The 8,793-nt window shown below is 44.4% G+C and overlaps 1 protein-coding gene across 2 annotated transcripts in view; it reads left to right on the top strand.

The window, feature by feature from the left end:
- Positions 1-488: 488 nt before the first annotated feature.
- Positions 489-8,793, top strand: part of Ddr2 (discoidin domain receptor tyrosine kinase 2) — a 133,180-nt gene continuing 124,875 nt past the window's right edge. The window contains exon 1 of one of the 2 annotated variants that reach the window (XM_013346943.2): positions 489-644. The gene's annotated coding sequence lies outside the window, so the exon portion shown is untranslated. Of the gene's footprint in view, positions 645-1,376; positions 1,445-8,793 lie in introns of those variants that run through there. The other variant, XM_005348773.3, reaches the window with a different exon arrangement.

The raw sequence follows: 8,793 nt of genomic DNA, 5'->3' as shown, positions 1-8,793 counted from the left end.
TACCTGTGACCGTCTGCCTCCGTCGACAGTTCTGCTCACCCAGAAAATCAAGACCCTTAGGTCCTATGCTTTATCAAGAGGGATCCAGGCTCTGAAGGGTTAAGGTCAGAACCTGGGTGGATGGACAAGCCTATTAGTTATGTTAGGAGAGCCCAGCAAGTGTCCCTCCCCTGTCACCTACATGGCATTTTCACATGACGTCTCTTTCACTCTGGCCACAGAAAGGAGACTGGCGGGGCGGGGAGGGGCTGGGTGAGAAGAGGGAAAAAAATTACAAACTATTTGGAAAGTTTGCAAATCTTTGTGTTTTCATTTAGCAGCAGGAATCTCAGCAGTAGCCAGTTGAGGGCTGAATTTTTTAAAAAGGAGAAATCCCGGATGCTAGAACCATCCGGGTTCTTCTTTTTTCTTCTCTTTTTTCTTTTCTTTTTTTCTTTCTTTTCTTTTTTTTTTTTTTTTTTTTTTTTTGTAGAGTAGGAAGTGGGGCGGGGGAGGGATTAAATCAAACCTTCTTCTAGGACTCAGCTCTGAGTTCTCATGGCCAAAACACGAAGGATCAGCTCCACGCCTGTGACTCAACTGTCCAGGAAACGCGAAAAGGAAGAGAGTCCAAGCCTGAAGTTGTTCTTATAGCTTCAGCTCCAGTAAGAAAAAGGAGACGGTGGTGGGGTGACGATCCTATGATGGGTCCAAGTCTTGGAGGGAAAGGCACCGGGAGGCGCGAGGAGGGAGAGAGGGCAGGAGGGAGCCGCGTCTTTAAGTCTGTCCTATGGTTATACATATTTTTCTTCTATGAATGGGTTTTGCTGTAAATTATAGCTTTGCTCGTGGTCCCTTGGGTCAAAAGAAATAGTCTCTAAACAGAACACAGCTCTGATTGGTGACTTGCCTTCTCCCTCCCCAGCCCCCTTCCTAATTGAAAGCAAATGTGCAATATATTGGATGCTGGGATCCTTGGCGCAGGCCCAGGAATCCTCAGAATGTGAGGTTTCTCTCAAAGGCATCTTGCATCAGCCTGTGGATGTATGCCTACCACGGGGGCTCCTTCACCGGCAAAGTGGAAAAAGAAGTGGTTCACAACAAATTCTTCTTTTGGGGTTGGGGGAACACACTGGATTACAGTTGTCTTCTTCTGTTAAACTGGCGTCCCAGGATGGAAGTAAGTGATGTGGCTCTATTTTTTTTTTCTTTTTTGTTTCTCTCTTCATTTTCTTTTTCAAAAACGAAAGCTCTGAGTGTACTTCTCTTGGTGTGTCAGGAAAAGTTTTAAAAGCGTCAGCGGACAGTTTGAATCAAGGAGGAAGGGCGGGAGCCGGGTTCTACAGACTCAGGACCAAGGCAGAGCTCACGTTTTGGGGTCTGGATTTGTGTCAGGGAGGGAAGAAGAGGCGCCAATAACCAAAGAAGGCCGAAGCGAAGTACAGGACTCCATAGCAGCTGCAAGGTACAATAAACAGCTTTAGCAGAGTTGGAAATGTTGGCAGGCAAGACAGGCCGATCGCAGAGTTGGGCTGCCGGAGCGAGGAGGGCCAGGAGCTGTGTTTTCAGGCATTGAGTGGTGGTGTTTGAAGGGCCTGAGTTTTGGTGAGAACACGACCTAGCACCTTTTGTGATTTAATTGTGGGAAGGTCAACTGTGAGGTCTGTGGATGTGAGGTGGCTTGACCTTTGGGCTTGGGTGGCTGGGCGGGAAGGCCAGCTGCCTGGAGGGTTTGCAGTGGGTGACATGGAGCAATCGCTTCCCAGACTTCTCCCCGGTGCTAGGGGCTTTTCCTTTTGTTATCAGAGGACTTGGGGCTGTTTCCAGTTGGGACCCAGAGTCCTGGCCGAGGTTCAAGAGGCCCATCCAAGTGAGAGAGTTCTCTCAGAGTGGCAGACTTACTCAGTTCAGCCATTTGAGGAGAGTTGGGAGTGCTTAAGCCAGTGGCGGCTTTAGCACCATTTTAACCATTCAGCTTTCCGCATCCTTCCTAGAGGCAACTGGAGTCCGGAAAAGGGTCTTTGCAATCGCCGTCACTTCTAACCCTCTCATTGAACAAATTTCAAAAAATGATAGCAGGGGACTGACTTGTTCAGGGTCTCTCAGCACATTAGAAGTGACATGGAAAAATGCACGCAGCTGATGGCGTGAGTTCCCGGTGCACTCCATGTCGCTTCCTCAGGCTTATTTTTAAGATTTGGACGAAACAATAGAGGAAGGTCATCCTGAGGATGTTATCAGCAATAGAGAAGATGGGAGTAATGGTTCATCAGCTAGTGGCCCTTGGTGTGTGTGTGTGTGTATGTGTGTGTGTATGTGTGTGTGTGTGTGTGTGTGTGTAAAATGAAACAAAAAATCTAACATTTGAATCCTTAACCTGACCATCCTCCACATTCAGAGATTTGCCTGTTATTTGACTGAGTCCCCACCATTGTGTAAGGCATTATTCCTATCTTATGGGGACGGATGGAGAAGTGAGATGAATTCTTCCAGAACACACAACTAATGCTTTTGAACGTTGCTAACATCCGGCCCTCCGTGCTGTGCTCCAAATCACTGGGGAGCAATTCGCCCATCACCTCCTCCACATGTGGACTTGCTTACTTTTGGAGTCAAATTCCACGTTTCAGTGGGTGACCAGGAGGTGCCGATGTCAGGCTAAGGGAAAAGTTTGGAACCTGTGCTTGGAGAAACACTCACCTGGATGTCAGATGTGGGTTAATTTCTAGGTATTGGGTGTCTGTTTAGCTTCGTTATGCAGAGAGCCCAGGGCTTTTTGAGTTGCTAGACCCAGGTTAGGTTCTGTCTTTACTTTCAAGTGCTTCTGGCTCTTCAGCTTCAGTGTTCTCTGCATGGAAATAAGAATGCTCTTGAATTTTCTTGTTCTAAGAGACATGTGCCTGGAAGTATTCTAAGGGCTCTGAAGGGCCTCATTATGTTGCCTCTTACACTTGTAGGAGATGTTCCTGACTGTACAGGAAGCAGCTTTTGTCACGCTGAGTCTGGCTGTTGGTGCAGACTTGTGGGAGGGTGTTTGGATGGGAATATGTGTGTGACACTCTGAAGGGGGGGCTTTGTCTTCATTCCCATCTGTGTGTGTGTGAGAGAGAGAGACAGAGAGAGACAGAGAGAGACAGAGAGACAGAGACAGAGAGAGAGACAGAAAGACAGAGAGAGACAGAGAGATAGAGAGACAGAGAGACAGAGAGAGACAGAGAGACAGAGAGAGACAGAGAGAGACACAGAGAGAGAGACAGAGAGAGACAGAGAGAGAGACACAGAGAGACACAGAGAGATACAGAGAGAGAGACAGAGAGAGACAGAGAGATAGAGAGAGAGACAGAGAGACAGAGAGAGACAGAGAGAGACAGAGAGACAGAGAGAGACAGAGAGAGAGACAGAGAGACAGAGAGAGACAGAGAGAGACAGAGAGAGACAGAGAGAGACAGAGAGAGAGACAGAGAGACAGAGAGAGACAGAGAGAGAGACAGAGAGACAGAGAGAGACACAGAGACAGAGACAGAGAGAGACAGAGAGACAGACAGAGACAGACAGAGACAGAGAGAGACAGAGAGAGAGAGAGAGAGAGAGAGAGAGAGAGAGAGAGAGCGCACATGCACCGGTGAGCATATGTGTATGGAGACCAGAGGTCAGCCTTGGGTATCATTCCCCTTGTTTTTTGAGACAGGATCTTTCATTGGCCCAGTGCTCACGGAGTAAGATAGGCTGGTTGGCCCCTGGGTTCCAGAGATCCTCCTATCTCTGGCCCTATATTGTGGGATTACAAGTATGTAGTACCTTCAACTGGCGTTTTTACGTAGGTTTCAAGAGACTGAACTCAGGTTCTCATGCATGTGTGGTAAATATTTCACCAGCTAGCTATGTTCCCAGCCCTTCATGCCCATCTTTCAATGGAAACAATTCTGTCTCATGGAGAAATAGATTTACCCTCTGAAAATTTCCTTTCTGGTCTGGTTTTTCCATGGTTCCTCATCCAAAGTGGAGCAGGATGAAGGCCAATAGGTTACTTTAAGCATCTCTGGGATCTGCGCTGTCTTTGAATGAGAAAGGTGTACTCAGGAGGAGCATCCCAGCTAGCTGAGGACAGATCTGGGCCCAGGATCATCTCCCTGGCAGGTACATCTCCCTCCATCTTCTAGGTCACATTGCCTGTTCTGGTCTGGTCATCAGAAAGGTGGCAGTGTTCCTGAGGTGAGGGTGGAAAGCTAACAGGCGGAACCCCTATCTCTGTTTCTGATTAAGGTTATGTTGCTTTTATAAACCGCAGAACTAAGAGATGTTGAGAAGGTCTTTCCAGAATCTTTGGATCAACAGTCTTCCTGTCCAAGAGCAAAGCAGAGGCACCATCCAGAGAAATCTCACCCTTCTCTCTCCTCCCTCGCCTTTCTGCAATACTTTCTTCCCTTCTCACACAGCACTTCTGGAAATGGAAGCCATGTGGGAAATTTAGTCCCGCCCTTTCCGCATTAAAGCATCTCAAGCAGATGCATTAATAAAGACAGAGTGCCCCCCACCTATCAATGGCGTGCCACATCAGTTTAGCTTTAACTCGGGCATCTATCTCAGCTTCCTCGGGAAGATGCACCTTCAGGTGTTTTCCATCACCTCAAACACACAGGCCAAAGCAAGCCCCGCCTAAACATGGATGGCCACACATGCTAGTGTGCACTAGCTCACACCGTTGTGGACTTGCCTGCCATACAGACACAGTACACTCTTTATGTGCCCGGTCTGCTGAAAGCTGTGCAGCATGTGAACCGGTTGACTCTTTGCTGACAGGGATTACCAGGCCATGAATGTGCCCAATATTCCCAGGCAGACCAGAGTTTCTCTGGACTCAGCAACTGGGCTCAAAACCCCAGTGTGTGTCCTTATAGCTGATAAGATGATCTTTTGGGAGACTTGTTCAGCAATAATTTGGGACCATGCATAGACCTTAAGGACTTCTAGAGCAATTAAATCAAAATACCCAAAGGTGGACTATGGGAGCTGGTATCTTGAGGTGTTATCCAGGCCTTTCTAACTTGACCAGAGATAAGTATTTGTGCTGACATAAGTCTAAGGTATTTCAATTCAATTCTGTTCGACTTTTTTCGAAATGACACAACTTAGCAAATATGTCTAGATAACTGTCCAGTGATATTTGCTGGATCTCCAACGACCCAGTGATGGAACTGAGGGACTTTAAGTTGTTTTTTTATTCATGGTATTTGCATATATTTGAATATATTATAACCAAGGCTGCATGTTCCATAAATAATTTGCTTATAAACGATTCGCTTATTTTGAGGTCCATTCTAAATTTTGTTTTCTGTTCTTAACGTTTCCTGTGGAACCATTGAGTATTTCCAAGTTTCTGTAGTTCCTCCAGCCCTGTAAGGTTCTGTCGTTTGACAAATTGTGTACTCGCTAGCTAGACTTTCACTTTGGCATGTAAACACAGGGGAGGTCAACTTTGTCAGTACTGGTCTGGCCTGGAAGATGAATGCACAAACAAAGATGTTGAAAAGTTGGCTTGAGACTGATGCTGCAGTGCTGAGCTTCCATGACTTTTCTAGAAACTAAGCCTTGTTGGCAATAGAGTCTTGTTGCTGTGCTTCATGTCCACCTCAAATCTTTGATGAGTCCCTCGAACTTACTCAGAGATTGGTTAATGCTGTCTGGTGCACTACAGTGTGAGAGATGAGGGAAGGGCAGGTGGTGGGAAGAGCCTGGCAGGCAAGTGCGTATTATGAGGTTTTGATCCCAGCACTATTATTTTTCAGGAGGAGATTTATCTTCATGGAGATACATACAATCTCATTTGTGTTCATGAACTCTTGTTTTATTTTTTTTTTGTGGGGGGGGTGAGCAGTTCAGAGAAGGTAATGCTTTGGAAACTGGAAAGTATTGTTCATAGAAAGATGGTTTGTGGGGATGCCCATTGGTATCTTTCATAGGAATCTGCCCAGTTAAGTTTGCTAAAGATTGTGTTTAGGGTCTTTTTTATAAAGATGAGAAAAAAAACGCCAAAGTTGTATGTGTGTGTAAATACATACATGTATGTATGTGAACACTGAGGTCAGAAGGGGGCAGTGCATCCTCTGCAGCTGAAGTTACGGGTGGTTGTGTGCTGCCTGATGTATGTGCTGGGAACTGAACTCAGATACTCTGTAAGAATAGCAAGTGTTCTTAATCATTTAGCCCTCTTTCCAACTTCTGTGTTTAAGGTCTTAATGGCATAGGAAGCCAGAATAAATTGAGATGGGAGATGAATTAGAGTAATCTAGTGATGTTTAATTTTTCTTTTTAAATTTAGTCAATTAGGAATTTATAAGACATTGAACAGAGATAATGTCTGAATTCTCTTGTCTAAGACAAAAGGTTTCTCATTAACCTTTTCTTCTCAAATGGTGTTATTTTTAAAACTCAAAGGTTAGTTTCATTAAAATTTTAATTGGTACATAAAAAGTATATTTCTATCTATAATGAGTTATATAGCATTCTTACATTGTCTACTATAATTTTGTTTTTCCTCTATTGATTTAACAATTCCTCAGCAATTATTTATTTGGTATATACCTTCTAAGTTTTAGGGATTGTAATCATTTGTGATTATTTCTTTCTTTGTTTGTGTATGTCCAACTTCGTATGTTTGTAAATCACTCTCTCTCCTCAAGTAGGCTAGGCTGGCCAGCTAGCAAGTCCTAGAGACCTGCCTGTCTCTATCTCCCCATCACTAGAGTTTCAAGCATGTGCCACCATGCCAGGTTCTTCTTCTTCTTATTATTTATTTGCTTTTGAGACAGGGTTTCTCTGTAACTTTGGAGCGTATCCTGGAACTAGCTTTTGTAGACCAGACTGGGATCAAACTCTCAGAGTTCCGCCTGCCTCTGCCTCCTGAGTGCTGGGATTAAAGGTGTGTGTGACCACCGCAGGTGCCAGGTTCTGGGACATCCAACCTAGGACCTTATGCTTGTGCAGCCAGCTCTGTACCAATGGGACCGTCATCACCGCCTTTTCCTCATGTCTTTAGACAGTTATTGATTGCTTCAGGTTCTGGGGAATATCACATGTATTTGGACAAAACTTGATTGATTTGGAAAATTGCCATTCAGGATTAGATTAGATTTTGTGCTTTAAAGTTTGCAGAAATATGATTAAATAATTCAGAAATAGAAATTCAGAAATGGTTCCTGTAAGCGATAGAGCCAAGTGTCTTACAAAAAGACTGGAAATGTTGTGTTTTGCAACTTTATCCCTACAGAAAAACTGAGAGCGCAGTCCTGAGTTCTCACCTTCCCCCACCCCTCACACAGCTGCTCTGCTGACAGCGATTTTGCGTTGGTATCTTTTATTTTTAATCAACTAGTTATTATGTGCTTATTAAATACCCCATGTTCTCTGTTAGTTATGATGGAGGTATAAATGAAATAAATCACATTTTTTTCTTTTCAAACCATGTATAATGTCATGTGCCCATAGTTTAAAGTCTCATTGATTTAAACAGCTGCTGTACATTTGGTACAACACCCAACAGAGCTAGGACTGAATCACTGCAGACATCGCTAATACCTGATGAACATATCAACAATTGAAAATGAAGGATCTGGAACCAAACAGAGTCTTTGTCTTCAGGACATTAGGTGACAGAGACACACACAGCAGCGACAGAGGAAAATGTCAAAAGCAGTATAAAATAGTTCCTAACCTGGCATAGAGGAGACAGTACCAGCATAAGAGAGCAACCGCTACCACTAGGTCCCACTGTGGGCTGGGGCTCTGTTCCTTAGCATCACCATTGTGTACCACTGTCTCCGTCCTCATCATGATCATGTTTATCTTTCCATGTCTAATCAAAGAGTGAAACCAAGCTCGAACACCACGTGGCAAGGTGTGTGTGTGTGTGTGTGTGTGTGTGTGTGTGTGTGTTTGTGTGTGTGTGTGTGTGTGATTTGGTAGATTTAAAGCACCATCACATTGATACATGCCACTCACATTGCTCACTGGAAGTAAACTGAAGTCATATTTGAGTTTGTAAAAGGAGCTCACACCTTGGCCCTAAATGCCTTGCCATCCTTAACTTCAGGGAGACATGTAAGACTTAGAGGTCAACACTACACGACCTTTACAGGGAACCAACCAATTTAAAGAAGAGAGAGTGGAAGTAAAATCCTCCAAATAAGTGTTAGCTATCACTGGGTGACGAGGTACAGATCTTCTTGTTAGCTTATTGTTGGGTTAGGACTTTCACTCTGAAGCCCAGGTTGCCTTGGAACTTAACTAAGTAGCTCAGACTGACCTTGAACCCAGGGAGACACTTGTGTCTCATCTTCCTCAGTGCTAGACTTACCAGTGTGCATTACCCACCTGGCTCAGATGCTTCTCTGATTTCCAGAGGTGTAGAGTTTGTAGCTTTAATGTTAAGATGGTGATGATGATGTAAAAAATGACGTGAAAGGAAATTAAAAATAAATCCAAATTGCTGCTTACTAGTCTTGGTTGGGTCATGATGTAACTTTTTTACAGAAACAAATTGCCTTTCCAAGTTGAAAAAAATCCAAATCCCAACCCAAGCTCTGGCAAGCTCGCCTGTGGGTATTGATAAACTGATGGTCAAGTTTATGTGTAGTTCTGAGCATACATACCTGAATCCTGGCACCAGAGAGGCTGAGGCAAATAGATCCTGCTCAAGGTCAGTTTGAGCTATATGGTGATACCCTGCTTAATTTTAAAAAGTTTATATGGAGCCACTCCAGGGTCAAGTCTCCTGCCAACCCTAAAGTGGCTCCCCTAACTAAGAACTGTGGTTCC

This window comes from Microtus ochrogaster, chromosome 6 (genome assembly GCF_000317375.1).
Source record: "Microtus ochrogaster isolate Prairie Vole_2 chromosome 6, MicOch1.0, whole genome shotgun sequence".
Taxonomy (NCBI): Eukaryota; Metazoa; Chordata; class Mammalia; order Rodentia; family Cricetidae; genus Microtus; species Microtus ochrogaster.
This window is presented reverse-complemented; position numbering and strand designations above follow the sequence as displayed.